General features: G+C 41.6%; 1 protein-coding gene across 1 annotated transcript in view; it reads left to right on the forward strand.

Moving 5' to 3' along the window:
* Nucleotides 1-14,841, forward strand: part of LOC136868915 (uncharacterized) — a 290,215-nt gene that overhangs the window by 241,790 nt on the left and 33,584 nt on the right. Inside the window, exon 2 of the mRNA XM_067144812.2 lies at nt 6,216-6,325. The gene's annotated coding sequence lies outside the window, so the exon portion shown is untranslated. The remainder of the gene's footprint in view (nt 1-6,215; nt 6,326-14,841) is intronic.

Below are 14,841 nucleotides of genomic sequence, written 5' to 3' on the forward strand. Positions count from 1 at the left end.
TGAGTCTGAGTGTCAGAAGGGCAGGTAGATCGTATAAAAGTCATCCACAGATCTGTATCGATGAATGAATGAATGAATGAATGAATGAATGAATTCTAATTTTATTGGGTTTGTCATACTAACTACTTGTATGGTTTTTGGAGTCGCTCAGGTGCCATAATATTGTATCCCAGGAGTTCCTGTACGTTCCAGTAAATCTACCGAACAGTGGACTGAATAGGGATCGAAGCTGCCAACTTGAACTCAAAAGACCAGCGTCCTCTCGTCTGAGTTACTCAGCTCGGCTATTATTTTTATTGGTAATAGCAGTAGTAGTAATAATAGTAGTGTAGTAGTAATTAAGGAAATATCAGGCCTGTAAGATGACGAGAGAAAATACACGACTGTCATTTCACCAGCAATCGCGTATCGCCAAAAAGTCTTAAGCCATTCACACTCCTATCCATAAAGCAAGCTGAAAGCTAATATGATTTCGAATTCTACCCACAAGTAGGCTACAGTATAATTCTGTTAACTCCTTGAACTGGACCGGAGGTTGTGGAATAACAGGCAGGGTCATATTCAGAACGTCGAATCATTGAGGATGTGCCATATCGGAAGTGATCTGAAGCGTCGGGAAATAGCGTTCGTTTCCACGATAGTTCGTACCAAATCCTGTGTATGAAAGCGAATATGCCGTTTATAGGAAATTTTAATTGGATGGTGATGGCGATTGCTGCTTTAAACTGGGTTATCACTCGTAACGTTAACGGAAGGAAAAATGACTATCTCTGAAGAGTTTCGAGTAAAGAAAAATGTAATAATAATAATAATAATAATAATAATAATAATAATAATAATAATAATAATAATAATATAATAATCCTCGGCTGAATGGTCAAGTACTGGTCTTCGTTTCGGAGGGTTCCGGGATCGATTCCCGGCTGGTTTAAGGCTTGGGGACTAGGTGTTTATGTCCGTTTTAATACACTTCTCATCCACACACAAAACAATAGTTAATACATCCATTCATATGGGGTTGGTATTAGGAAGGGAAGCCGGCCTTAAAACCGGGACAAGTCCTGCCATTTGTCGGCTCCAGTATATCGTGAAAAGGTGAGAATAATAATAATAATAATAATAATAATAATAATAATAATAATAATAATAATAATTTTCTCTCTCTCTGTTTTTTTTTACTGTTTCATTTAACCCTATACAGGATCGGCCTCATTATCCTATTTTCCTAGGATGTTCTGTCCAGTGTCATGTCAGAGGTTTGATACTTTGACACGAAATATTTTTCTGTAGTCCTCCATGTAGTTCGGGGGGCGCCCACGTTTGTGGGTAGGGAATGGTGTATGTCTTGAAACTCAGGTCTCATATATGTCCGTACCACCACAGTAGGTTTTCTTAGTTTTTCGTGGACTGGCCTTCATTCATGCGCATGCTTTTTATGTGGGCTTTCCTGGTGCAAGTGAAAGAAGACGAAGAAGAAATATAAGATGTCCTCTGGAAAAAATATGGTATTTTCTTAGTCACTTGGTCCCAATGAATCCGGACAGACTGAGTTAAAAAATGGAACATTTTCACAAAAATTCCAAAATACACATAAGCTGGTTCATCGAGCTGAAAACGGATTTAACAGAAATGAAGGTCACGAAGGCAGAAAATGAATGCACGTTTCTATAAGCCAAAACCATACCATCGCCATTCTACATCAACAATAGTCGACGACAGTTACAACTGCGTTAGCAAGTGTTCCATAATGAAGGATGTTCCCCCAGCTCTTCAAACCAACTTAAATCTACGAATAAGTTTATTCCATCTATGCGAAAACACTGCAAGATTATGTAAACTAAAACCAGCAAGTTCTAAATGTTTTCATTGTCAAACATACTTTCATTTCAACTATGTCACATATCAAGTTGTTTGAATCAGTTCCGTGTTCCACTAACACACGGTAATAATTCTAAATTAGACCCAAGATCTTTCTTAAATACTAAGCATCTCAAACCATTGCATAATTTCAGCTGATTACCAAACGTTTCATTGGTATTTACCCGACAAAATTAATTCAATCTCAGCCATAGACGCCCAAGAGAGATCCGGTTTACTCTAGGTCCGCTAGATGGCAGACAGAGTAAACCGGAACGTCGAAATTGACGAGCAGACAGCCAGATGGCGTCAAATCGAAATGTCTGCAAACGGTAGCTGAGGCATACGATTATTATTATTATTATTATTATTATTATTATTATTATTATTATTATTATTATTATTATTATTATTATTTACCCAACGTTTCATGTGGTGTGTGGTTATAATAGTCAACAAGTTAAAAAAATGTTCACATATTCCAGTTAACTATGGCAAGACCGCTTGACAAGTCTATGCCGAGTTGTACAAACATACGACAACATTTTTACTCATATCCAAGAACATTAAAGTGTCATCTGTTTCATATCAGTGTATTATCCGCACACTTTATCTTGGTGCATTTACACCCTAGTGCTGAATCGGTCGACCTCGGCGATCTTCGAGATTCGTACTGGCAACCTTTGAAACACAAACTATGAATCGCTTAAGCATCGTTGTGCGACATCTGGCGTACAGTTTACGTACTAGTACTGTTGCTGTTTACACAACAAAGCCAAAGTATAGAATTCATGCTAGGAACAAGATTCGCATCGAGAAATGTTTTATAATGTTATATAATGTGTGACATAGTTGTTGGCTTAAGTTGATAACGGTTTAGAAATTTTATATCGATTGATCATATTCTCGATTCAATTCAGATTTCATTTTCATTCAGTTGGCAGCACCAGGCAGCGCTATCGATACCGGGACAGCTCCCTCCTTACTCCTCACCCCCGTACACAAATGCACCAAGATAAAATGTGCGGATAATATTAACTTTCAATCAATGTGTATATTCTAAACTACGACAGTGCATTTATTTCCAGTAGATTGAAACAAGACTAACAGTTCTATTCTGTGTTCCATGAACACATGACAATTTTTGAAACCAAAACCAAGAACTTTTAAATGCCAAGTGTTTTGTCTTTGTATATTCAATGTATATATGTTTCGTCTAGTTTAGTCAGATGGAGGCAGGACTGTCAAACCCAGGAACATTCTTGTAACGCCAATTGTTTCATATCGTTGTGTTTCATATCGCATGTGTGTGTTTTCAATCAGTGCATGTGTTTCCAGTGTTCCGTGTCCATGAACACGCAACAGTTTAGGCCAGAACTATGCCTTTGTACATTTTTTTTTCAATGTGTGTGTATTTCATCCAGTTTTCTTCAGATAGAAACAGGACTGTCAAGTCCAAGAACGCTCTCGGAGAGCCAAGGTTTCATATCATTATACTGTAAGTGTACGTGTCGTGTTTGTATATATTTTCAACCAGTACACGTATTCCCAGTGTTCCATGAACACAAGACAGTTTAAGCTAGAGCTAAGAATTTTTTTAAGTTCCAAGTGCTGCTTGCCAAGTGTACATTACATTTCAAGGTAATATCTTGCAACCTATTGATGTGTTGCCATGCGATTACCTGTAGGTACATAATTTCTTATTATGATTATTGTTATCAGATTCCCCTGATTTGATTTTCACCAAGAACTGATGATGACTCCAAGGGAGTCGAAACCGATCTTCTTATAATTTAATATATTTTACAATGTGTTGAATGGTGGAACATCCCTCAAACTCTATCTTATTACAAAGTGAGGTAATTGAGAAAATATTAGATTAAGAAATGAAATCTTAAAGGAAGTAGATGAATATTTTTACTTCGGTATTAAAATAACTAATGGTGTAAGAAGTAAAGAGGACATAAAATGCAGATTAGCACAAGCAAGGGAGGCCTTTCTTAAGAAGAGAAATTTGTTCACCCCGAACATTGATATACCGGTAGGAATTAGAAAGATTTTTGAAGACTTTCGTCTGGAGCGTGGCATTGTATGGAAGTAAAACATGGACGGTAACTAGCTCAGAAAGAAATAGAATAGAAGCTTTTGAAATGTAGTGTTACAGAAGAATGCTGAAGGTGAGATGGGTAGATAGAATGACGAATGAAGAGATACTGAATCGAATTGGTGAGAGGAGTTCGATTTGGCTAAATTTGATCAGAAGAAGAGATAGAATGATACGGTATATCTTAAGACACCCAGGACTTGTACAATTGGTTTTTTGAGGGAAGTGTAGGAGGGTAAGAACGGTAAGGGTAGACCAAGATACAAATATGCCAAGCAGATTAGAGCAGATGTAGGATGTAGTAGTTATGTAGAAATGAAAAGGTTATCACAGGATAGGGGGTCGTGGAAAGCTGTATCAAACCAATCTATGGTCTGATGATTCAACAACAACAGCTGAGGCCATATTATTATTATTATTATTATTATTATTATTATTATTATTATTATTATTATTATTATTATTATTATTAATACTCCGAGGGGAATAAATTGAAATTTTATCTTATTCATTTTTTACGTAGTACTCCCCGCCCGGCTACTTATTCCTGCCACCCGGCTGACGAAAATTTCTGGGGAGAACACTGTAGTGTATTAAGTGTTCTCTCTCTTCGTATATTCTTTTGATTTCTTCTTCATCTGCTGAACTAGTAGGCATATAGCCCTGCACTATTATGACGGAGAGAGGATTGGTGTGTATCTTGACAACAATAATTCGTTCACTGTGCTGGTCGTAGTAGCTTACCCGCTGCGCTGCTCTATTAAAAAAAAATGAATTATTAAACCAACTCCTGCATTTTCCATATTTGGTTGTGTGTTGATAATTCTGTAGTCGCCTGACCATAATTCCTGGCCTACCTGCCAACGTACTTCACTTATACCAACTACTTCTAACTTTAGTTTATCCATTTCCCTTTCATATTCTCTAACTTACCACAGTGATTTAAATTTCTAACATTCCGCGCTCCGACTCGTAGAATGTTAGTATTCATCTTCCAGATGATTTCCCCCTGCCTTGTAGTCCCCATCCGGAGATCCGAATGGCGGAATATTTTACCTCCGAAATACAACGTATTTTACCCGGGAGTAAGTCATTACCAACACATCATTCATTCATGCGGAAAGAGTTGCTTGTCCTCGGGAGTTAGTTACGGCTGTAGTTTTCAGCCGTGTAGCAGTATAAACACAGCTAAGCCATGTTAAGTATTACTACAAGGCCATATCAGTCAATCATCTAGACCAGGGCCTCTCAGGGTGCATGCGCGTGGTGCATGCACTGTGCACGGTGCAAAAGACGACTTGGCTTGGTTGACCAGAGTGCAGACCCCCACTCCTCGATTTGGAGCAATAGCGCTAACTCTCTCTTTCCTCACGCCTGTCTCGCTCGCTCCCCCTGTCTCCCTCTCCCCCACTTGCGCCGTAGCGCTCCAAATCCGGGCTGAGTTGAGCCGAGTATAGCCGAGTAGAGCCGAGCATAGCCGAGTAGCCCAGAGACGAAGCGTTGATCCGAGCCATACCGAGCGGCACCGAGCGGCACCGATGCACAGTGCACGGAGCTCTTGCGCCTCGCTCTGCACGCGTGAGATTTTGGGCGTTTGAGAGGCCCTGATCTAGACTGACGCCCTTGCAACTTCCAAAAGGCTGCTATCCCACTTTCGATGACCCATTCGTTAGTCTGGTCTCTCGACAAAGGAAGCGTGTGGCCTGCGGAAAGGCCTGGTACAGGTTTTATGATTTGATTCCCGTAGGCGATTTGCGCGTCGTGATAAGGATGAAATGATGATGAAGACGGCACATACACCCAGTCCCCGTGCTAGGGGAATTAATCAATTATGGTTAAAATTCCCGACCCTGCCGGGAATCGAACCCAGTATCCCTGTGACTAAAGGCCAGCACGCTAACCTTTTAGTCATGGAGCTGAACTCTGGTTGTACTTGCGGCTCGGCTATCTTCGCAGGGGAGGATTTGCAGTCATAAGTCTCTTAGTCAGCATGAAGGGCGACAGTTTGCGAAGGTAGTGACCGATGCATTAATTAAGGTAGAGCCTGGTGTGAAGATGGGAAACCACGGAAAATCATCTTCAGGGCTACCGCCAGTGGGGGTTCTCACCTTCCAGCTACCGTGCTCCCAGCTCACTCAGAGACAGATTTCCAGTAATTCGCCTGCTTTTAGTATTAAAATGCTATTAATTAATGTGTGTTGTTGTAGTGAATATTTAGTGTTTACAAATGAATTGATTTTTTGTTCTTTTTCAGATCCTTCCAGAGCCACCAGGTGCTGGATTTGGCATGTTCCACCGTAGCTGGACCATGACGAGATCCGTTCCTCTGCATTAGCTATGCAAGTTACTGTCCAATAGATTCTGGTAAGTATCACACGACTGTATATGTAACTTTCAATGGCATTTAACAGGCGAGATTTCTCTCCGTCTTCCAATGACCAGGGGTCGGCTTTGCATGTGGATAAAGCCCAGTTATACGGCCAGATGTCTTTCCCAACGCCAACCCTATGTGGAGGGATGTATTCAAGTGCTGAATTAGTCGGTCGTGTGATGTGTTTATAAGGACAGACACAAGTATCCAACACCCCAGACGTGACTAAAATCTTCAGCCCGACCGAGAGTCGAACCAAAGGCCATTACGCTGACCATTTAGCTAAGAAGCTGGATAAATAATAGCCTGAAATTCCAATAACAAAAGTCATGGCACCCCTTTACAGGACTGCTGGCACATGGCTGGCAGTTACTGGAGTGTGTCGTGATCAGCTTGACGACATCCTCAGTCATGTCGTTCAGCTTTCTTGACCGGGGCCCCTGCCTCTCTTATCAAGGAGCCCCTCAACTTAACTCACGAGTCCAAGTAACCCTACACTACCCTCAGTCTAGGATTTACATCCTAGGATTGGCTAGGAATCAAACTCAGTAGCCCCGGGTAAGAAAGAGGCAGGATATATCTTCACCACGGGATCGGCCTCGGCTCATAAAAGAAAGCAAAACTATATTCGTAAAGACCACGAATACCCTTGGAGGAGTGGAAGTTAAAAGTCTTCCACTATCTTATCCTGAGCACTTTGTGGGATAAGGCAGTTAGCTCTATGCCCTTGTCGCCAGGAATTAATTAACCTTGTGGAGTCTGCCACCGCCACCCCCGTCCCTAGCCTGGCGCATACTTCCCATTAAAGACCTCGGCCTGCCAAAACGGCTGCTGTACAGTCAGATTTTGGAGTGCCATATTCTCAGTGTGACGAGATATTCAGGTATATTGCTTGGCTTTTCGTGACCGGTTCTTGTGTGCTACCCCTACACCACGAGACTGGCGGAAATTCTAATAGCTTGGCCAAATTAAATCCTGTCATTGGTCTCCATGTTGAGGGCTCAACCTGAGGTGTATTCCCCATTGCGTGTTTCTGTGGTGGTTAGTGCGCTGTGTGTATGTGGAAAAAAAGTCTTGAGACAAACGCAAACGCCCACTCCCTATACCAAGGGAATTAACCACACGCTGTTAAAATCCTCGTTCCGACCGGGAATCGGGCCCTCTTAACCGAAAAAATGCCAGTTGCGCGCAGTAGCCATCTTGACCAACCTGACGCATTATATATGCACTAATACAGCCTATGACAGAACTAGAACAGAGCCACCTTCCAGTTACAAAATTACATGAAGCCTACCAGAATCGAACCTTCAATGTTGAGCTCAGAAAGCGTACACTACTTCAGCTAATTTCGAACTAGAACCCCTTCCGGTAACATAATAACCTGAATCTTACAAGAATCGAACCCTCAAACTTGAATTCAGAAAGCGCACACTGCTTCAGCCGACGATCGAACTAGAGCTCTGTCCAGTAACTGAATTGGCTAAGCATACAAGAATTGAACCCATGAAGCTGAGGATCGAAAAAATGTTTATTTTCGCATTTTGACATGGTCTCTGCATCTAGACCAATAACCAAAATGTGTAGCGTCAATGTGTTATGTTCCCTCTCCCACTCTCGTCCTTTCGCACTGAATCAGCCATCTGTGTCGGCCTGCGCAGAAGGCTTCTTTTCTCACTGCCACTTCACAAATTCCGCGTACGGACTTCAGTCGTCAGCGTCTTGTCCTTTATTCTTGGTTTTCTAGATCAGGATCGCCATGTCAACGTCAGATAGCCTCTCAGTTGTAATCACGTCGGCTCAGGTGCAGGTAAAAATAATCCCTGACCTGACCGGAAATCAAACCCGTAGCCTCCGGGTGACAGGCAGGCACGCTACCCCTAGACAACTGCCAGCAAATAAATAAATAAATAAATAAATAAATAAATAAATAAATAAATAAATAAATAAATAAATAAATAAATAAATTCTTTGAATGCCACGCCCCAGTAATTCCCTCTTTTTCGACTTTTAAACAATAAGCGAAACACACTGACGGACTGACAACTATACCACATGACCTGCTACTTTTAATGACAAGGCTAATCGAATGTACTGCTGGGTTATACGATGAAAGAGACTGTAGAAAGAAGAGAAAAACAAGCTTATTCACAAAGCACAGATCTTTGCACATGAATATCCGATTCCCATCAACTTACCCTCACTAAGTCCGGCTCCATGGCTAAATGGTTAGCGTGCTGGCCTTTGGTCACAGGAGTGCCGAGTTCGATTCCCGGCAGGGTCGGGAATTTTAACCATCATTGGTTAATTTCCCTGGCTCGGGGGCTGGGTGTATGTGTTGTCTTCATCATCATTTCATCCTCATCACGACGCGCAGGTCGCCTACAGACGTCAAATCAAAAGACCTTCACCTGGCGAGCCGAACTCGTCCTGGGATCACCCGGCACTAAAAGACATACGCCATTTCATTTTGTACAAAGAAGCGTAAGTTGGCTTCTTCTCATTATTTTTAGTCTCATTATTTGGCCAAATCTCTGGCTTTGGAGTGGATTCAGAAATCTGTCCCTAAATTCCCTAGGCTATGAAGTAAAAATACACAAACTGATGAGCCCACTCCCACATTGGAGTGAAATGAATAAAAACACCACTGCAATTCATGTTATTTACGATGATTTCAATTGAACAAGTCACGCATTTTTAAATTATGCTATTTGTTCCACCTGTCGTTCAATAATAATCAATCAGTCACCACTGTACTGCATTTCGGGCTGTCTCCTAGGTGTCACATTCCATATCAGTTGTTTACCTAGCCTTTTCTCAATTGACATCAAAGAAGGTGGACATTTATCGAACATCTCCCTTGGTAAATTATTCAAATCCCTAATTCGTCGACATATAAATGAAGATTTGCCCCAATATGTCCTCTGGAATCCAAACTTTGTCTTCACACTTTTTAAAACTCTGTTCAACCTTATTCATCTACTAATGTCATTACACGCCATCTCTCCGTTGACAGCTCGGAACATACCACTTAGTCGAGCAGCTCGTCTCCTTACTCCCAAGTCTTCCAAGCCTAAAGTTTACAACATTTTCGTAACACGACTCTTTTATCGGAAATATCCCCCAGAACAAATTGTACTTCCCTCCCTTGGACCTTCTCCTGTTCTCGTATCATGTAATCCTGATTAAGGACCCATACATTGTCACTTATACAACTTCTCCTTTATATCCTTATTGCAAACCCTAAATACACTCATAACCCTATTAAGTGATCCGCAACTTTCATTTACGACCTCGTTTGATTACCGCAATGAAGATAATTCCTTATAGTAAAACCTAGATACTTACAGCGGTCCCTACGAAGTACGGTATTTCCACTCCATCAAAGCCGTAATTGAAACTGAGAAGAAATTTCCTCTTGGTGAACCAACCTAACTTTTCACCCCGTTTACCATCATACCATTGCCTCTCAACATTGTGGAGATCTTTTTCCAGTTGCTCACAATCACTTATTTATTATTCTATATAGTATAACATCGTCCACAAAAAGGCATTATCTATGATTCCAGTTCGTTACTCATATCATTTATCAGTACATAAAAATATAAGTCCGCTTCTGTGGTGTGGTGGTTAGTGTGATTAGCTGCCAACCCCGGAGGCCCGGGTTCGATTCCCAGCTCTGCCACGAAATTGGAAAAGTTGTAGGAGGGCTGGGACGGGGTCCACTCAGCTTTGGGAGGTCAACTGAGTAGAGGTGGGTTCGATTCCCACCTCAGCCGTCCTGGAAGTGGGTTTTCCGTGCTTTCCCACTTCTGCTCAAGGCAAATGCCGGGATGGTACCTAACTTAAGGCCACGGCCGCTTCCTTCCCTCTTCCTTGTCTATCTCTTCCAATCTTCCCATCCCCCCGCATGGCGCCTGTTCAGCATAGCAGGTGAGGCCGCCTGGGCGAGGTACTGGTCATCCTCCCCAGTTGTATCCCCCGACCCAGAGTCTGCAGCTCCAGGACACTGCCGTTGAGGTGGTAGAGGTAGGATCCCTCGCTGAGTCCGAGGGAGCAACCGACCCTGGAGGGTAAACAGAAGGAGAAGAAGAAGAATAACAAGAAAAAATACAATGGTCCGATAATACTGCCTTGCGGTAACTCCTCTTTATCATTACAGGATCAGATAATACTTTCCCTACACTAATTATCTGCGTTCTGTTTTCTAGACATTTAGCCACCAACTCAATTACACCTTTGTCTAGTCCAGTAGTTCTGATTTTCGTCAATAATCTCCCATAAATAAATAATGGCGTATGGCCTCCGGAGAGGCCTGGTGCAGGTCTTTTTCTCGTAGACGGCCTATTAGGCGACCTGCATGTCTGTGAAGATGAGGGCCCTACCTAGGATGATTTCTAATGCTGAATACGCCACACACACCCAGACCCCGAACCATTGAAATTAATCAATTAAGGTTAAAATCCCCTACTCGGCCGGTAATCGTACCTGGGATCCTCTGAACCGAACGCCAGTATGCTGACCATTCAGCCAACGAGTCGGACAAGTCTCCCATGATCGACCCTATCAAAAGCCTTGGTTAGGTCAATAGCGGTACAGTCCATTTGACCTCCTCAACCTACATTATCTGCTTTATGATGCTGGAATCTTACAAGTTGTGCCCCACTATAATACCCTTTCCTGTCCGGTTCCATTGTTAAATGGTTAGCGTGCTGGCCTTTGGTCACAGTGGTCCCGGGTTCGATTCCCGGCAGGGTCGGGAATTTTAACCATGATTGGTTAATTTCGCTGGCACGGGGGCTGGGTTTATTTGTCGTCGTTTTTTTTTTTTGCTAGGGGCTTTACGTCGCGCCGACACAGATAGGTCTTATGGCGACGATGGAATAGGAAAGGCCTAGGAGTTGGAAGGAAGCGGCCGTGGCCTTAATTAAGGTACAGCCCCAGCATTTGCCTGGTGTGAAAATGGGAAACCACGGAAAACCATTTTCAGGGCTGCCGATAGTGGGATTCGAACCTACTATCTCCCGGATGCAAGCTCACAGCCGCGTGCCTCTACGCGCACGGCCAACTCGCCCGGTGTCGTCATTTTCATCATTTCATCCTTATCTCAACGCGCCTACGGGAGTCGATTCAAAAGACCTACCCCTGGTGAGCCGAACATGTCCTCGGACACTCCCGGCACTAAAAGCCATACGCCATTTCATTTCATAACCTTTCCTGAATCCGAACTGTCTATCAAACCTGTTAGTAATTTCACAAACGTATCTAAAATAATCAAAAAGAATGCTTTCCCAGAGATTGCATAAGTCCGGTGATAATTATCCGCTTTATGTTTATCATCCTTCCTTTGCATACTCGGGCTACTATACAGTAGCTACTTTCATTCATTTAATATATCTCCTGCCGGGCTCAGACGGTTAAGCGCTAGCTTGCTGACCCCAACTTAGCAGGTTCGATCCTGGCTCAGTCCGGTGGTCAGCCTCGTGTCGGTAGATTTACTGGCACGTAAAATAACTCCTTCGGGACTAAATTCCGGCACCCCGGCATGTCCGAAAACCGTAAAAGTAGTTAGTGGGACGTAAGGCGAATAAAATAATAATAATAATAATTTATTATTATTATTATTATTAATATATCTTCTTCATGTAATCAAACAGTAATCAAATAAGTACTTTGGTATGATACCATATCTCAAACCTTTAGTGTATTCCCAGAAATCTTATCAATTCCAACTGCTTTTATAGTTTTCAAATGTTTATCTTTTTGTAAATATCTTTATCACACCGCAAGTATTAGTCACTTGCTACATCCAGCTCTCTTTACATACTGCACATTATCATTCTCCCCTTCTATAAATGCTCACATATACGGTAATCTCCCCTTGTTCATTAATGATTCGTGGAATGTCTTTCCTGGAACTTACACCTGTTTCTGCCTTGAAGTACCATTTTTCACTAAATCTCGTATGAATGCCAGTTATGATCGCCGTGTTCACTTCTTTGCTAAATTCAATTTCCCAGTACGTTCCTCTTTCCACAAAACTGACTCCATTTCTTTCTAACCTGAATCTACTCCTTAATCTCTCTTGTTATGACATAGTGAGTCTCTACCATTACTTACCACATTTAAAAGTAGTCACTTTATGTTCCATGTATTTATTATTTGACATGTTCACTGCATTTAATATTTGATTAGACTTCAGTTTAATTACTAAGAAGCCGAGCGAGTTGGCTGTGCGATTCGGGTCGTGCAGCTGTGAGCTTACATACGGGAGTTAATGGCTTCGAATCCCACCATGGACAGCTCTGAAGATGATTTTCTTTAGTTTCCCATGTTCACACCAGGCAAATGCCACGGCCGGTACCTTTCCAGTCCTAGCCCTTTCCCATCCCTCCGTCGCCGAAAAAATGTCCATCGAAATACAATTCACCTCCCATGTACTCCATACAAACACTGTGGATACTCACCAAACATTGGTTTAATATTTGTTCGAAAAAATACTCACATGCGAGGAACTTAAACAATACCATGCGCTCATTTTAATTTTTTTTTTTTTTTTTTTTTTTTTTTTTTTTTTTTTTTTTTTTTTTTTAAGCGACTGTACATACCTGTTATCATACTCCTCAGCAGTTGCTTTAAACCCATCCCATAGGTTGTTTATATTTTTATTTCCTCTTTTCCATCAATCGTAATTACTTTTTTAAACTAACTCATGCCTCTCTTATCAACCATTCGTTACTGTTTAATATTCCTCCTTTTACGACCTTTCTTTCTGTCAGTTTTATTTTCAACTGCGACAAAACAGCTTCATGATCACTTATATCTCCTTTCTCTTCAGTTTTCCTATAGAGCTCGTCTGGTTTTATCAACACCGCCTTTAGAATATTGTTCCCTTTAATTGGTTCCATCACTTTCTGATTCAGATAACATTCGCATTACATTCCCAGTGAACATTTGGTAAATTGAGATCACCCGCTACAATCACATTCCATTGTGTGTCGTTCCCCCATATAACTGGTTATCTTACCAAATAATATCGCACCGAGCTCGATAGCTGCAGTCGCTTAAGTGCGGCCAGTATCCAGTATTCGGGAGATAGTAGATTCGAACCCCACTGTCGGCAGTCCTGAAAATGGTTTTCCGTGGTTTCCCATTTTCCCACCAGGCAAATGCTGAGGCTGTAAATTAATTAAGGCCACGGCCGCTTCCTTACCACTCCTAGCCCTTTCCTGTCCAATCGTCGCCATAAGACCTATCTGTGTCGGTGCGACGTAAAGGAACTAGCAAAAAAAAAAATATATATCGCGTCAGCGTCACCCCTTCCCGTTCTCTACACCTCCAAAACATCAAGTCCATCGACAGTATCCTGTCTCTGCGATAAACACTCCTGTGCTGGGAGAAAATTACCACATCCACAATATCACTTCTCACAATCAGTCATTATTCAACTCCTATTATATCTGGTAATTACATATCTAATACATTACTTAATTATATTCCTTTCCTTACAGTATTTCTACAGTTTTAATTCTAACAACTTTATGTCCTCCTTACTTAACTTTTAGTTCCCTGTACTCTCATCACCGCTACCTAGTCCACCCCGTTTTCCTGAACGTACTTCCCTGCAACCTTTCCTAAGCAAATCTCCTAAGTAACAACGTTGTGGTTCAAGTGAAGGCCATCTGACTGCAGATTCAAATCTCCTGCCCAGCCATTAGGATATAAAATTCCCACTCCCATTTTCCCATAGATTTAAATCCCTGATCATCCTCCAGTAAGTAGCCTACCCGTCGTACTTGATTGACACAGTATCCCACTGATAATAATCGCCGCTACCTTGGACTTCTCTCGTGCTGTCATAACCAGATCCCAGACATCCCCAACTATGTTAGTACCTATTCCTGCTTGTCTTAAGTTTTGGTGCGAGCGTGAAAATTACCAACTTCTCCTTACCTCCCTTCTTCCCTTCGTTGATGGGATAGTTCTGTACAGTTGGAGAGAAAGTGAATCTTAATCACTTATGCAGAGTATTTCTCATTCAAATCCGTGGTGGTTCTTTGCTTTTCAATTTTTCGTGATCATTTCTAACACCAGAATAAAACATCTTGAGTATGTTTGTGGAATATCCCTTATGGTGTGAGAGTGAATACGGAGATGAGTGGCAACAGAAGAAAGAAAGGCACTCGTGTATTATTATATTGTAGAAGTCTACTAGAAGTTACCGTCATCAAGAATATTTAGTTTATAATATACTAGAATGTGAGGGAAAATTCGCGCGCTGCCCTAGGTATATATATGATATAGGTATATTTATATATTTACCACTTTGGATTCTCAAACATTTCCACAAATACAGTACGTAGACCAGTTTCCACGATTAATTTTGTGTAGTTGAATTCAGTAATGTAAAGAACCTTTTCAATTAAATTGCATGAACGACAGTGTATTACAACTGGTCGTTGCTTCATTTAAATAAAGTTATTCTGTTCTGTTCAATTATGTCTTTTTAAAT

Source organism: Anabrus simplex, chromosome 1 (assembly GCF_040414725.1).
Source record: "Anabrus simplex isolate iqAnaSimp1 chromosome 1, ASM4041472v1, whole genome shotgun sequence".
In the NCBI taxonomy this organism is placed as follows: domain Eukaryota; kingdom Metazoa; phylum Arthropoda; class Insecta; order Orthoptera; family Tettigoniidae; genus Anabrus; species Anabrus simplex.